We start from the raw sequence: 1,807 nt of genomic DNA, 5'->3' as shown, positions 1-1,807 counted from the left end.
TCTTTAGATGTTTGCATATATACATATCTATCTTTATACCTATATATATAATTTTTACTGTCTTCGTTCCTCTTTTTATCTTTTCTTTTCTCCTGCCCCACCATCATGTTTACCCATCATTCATCTCTCAGTTATGCCTCTTGGATACATTTCAATTGATTAAACATGACCAGGAATGCTACACCCTCCTCACGTCAATTTTAGTATCCTTGCTATTCACCACTCCCTTCTCCCCACCTCCGCCCCTCCCTTGCCACCCCTCATGGATAGACACCATAAGAAAAAGAAAGACCATACATCTAGTTCCAAGTCTAACTGTTACCCTGACCCGATGTAGATGAGTAGCACAAGTCCCCATTGTTCTTCTTGTAGTCAGGGATGGAGCAGTCTAGCGGGCTCCCCCCCCCCAGCCACCTTGTTACACCATTAGACTTTGAGTGTGGCTCACTGTGAGTAACCCACAACCATTTCAGATGAGGTGCCAAAGCACTGCCCTATAGTCAAAAATCTGCAATCGGGGTTCCTCGGGAACTTAATGGCTTTGCTCCTATTGATGGTCTGTTGCATTCCCCTCTTGATGGCTACTTTAAGTGGCTTTTCAAACCCCAAACACAATCCTGTTTGACAGCTGGGTACCATCTAATTTCTCCACTGCGCTTTCTTATAGTACCGAGTCTTCAGTGATTGTCGCGTGAGGCTAAGTGTCTTGCGTGGCACATTGGAAAAACTTCTTGTTCCTGTGTTTAGGCTCTAAACCTTAAGGGGAATCCATGTCCTTATGTCGTTAGGTGCCTTCCAGTTGTTCCAACTCTTAGCAATCCTGTGTACAACAGATGGAAACACTGCCTGGTCTTCTGCCATCATCACGATTGTTATGTTTGAGTTCATTGTTGTAGCCACTGTATCAATCTATCTTTTCAAAGGTCTTCCTCTTTTTCATTTCCCCTTTACTTTATCAAGCATGATGTGCTTAGCGAGTAAATATATGTTGTTTATATGTGTGCTTTCCTTCATGAACACCATATTCACTTTCTGAGACATCACATTAGTATTAACCTACATACAACATTTAATAATTCCAATAATAACACAAGTCCCAGGAGGTGTCAGTAACTACTTTCATGTGCCTCAGCTGCAACCACATTCTGCAAAACCTCAGATTACATATTAATAAAACTAAATACAGGAACACTCATCTATTAAAGGCACAACACTGTCCCTTGGGAGACTGGTAGGAAATCTTAATGCTGTTCTTTTTTGTAAAATCATAGCTCAAATTCAGACATTTCTCTAGATATTCTTTTTTTTAAAACTTTGCTAAGCAACTGATTAAAACTATAACTTAAGAGTTGGAGCATTTAGAATCATTAGTTAGATAACCCATTGCCATTGAATTGATTCTGACTCATAGCAACTCATAATGGCTTTTTCTCTCCAGAAACTACAGCCTTAAACTATCAACTGTATTCCCACATGAGACCCATAGTACACCTTCAGTTCCCTCAGTGATAGTAATTTCTGTACTACACATTCTGGATCAACCATTCAGCTTCCACACAGTGTTCTGGAAGTCTTGATTAAGTAGAGTAGAATCTGTTCCAGATAACACAGTCTGTTTCCTAAATCCAGTATAATTCATCTTTTGGTTGAGATATTTTGGTTAAACGTTTTTAGCAAGTAAGCAGTCGGACGAACTCACTTGCCACCTGCCAACCCTAAGCAGCCAGTCAAGTTCAGCTTTCTGTTTTTATTTCTATATCCAATTTTTTTATTGTGAACCGGGGAAGGTTTACAGGAACAACCTTTT

This window comes from Echinops telfairi, unplaced genomic scaffold (assembly GCF_000313985.2).
Source record: "Echinops telfairi isolate 266 unplaced genomic scaffold, ASM31398v2 ScPeMD7_2291;HRSCAF=2852, whole genome shotgun sequence".
Classification (NCBI taxonomy): Eukaryota; Metazoa; Chordata; class Mammalia; order Afrosoricida; family Tenrecidae; genus Echinops; species Echinops telfairi.
This window is presented reverse-complemented; position numbering follows the sequence as displayed.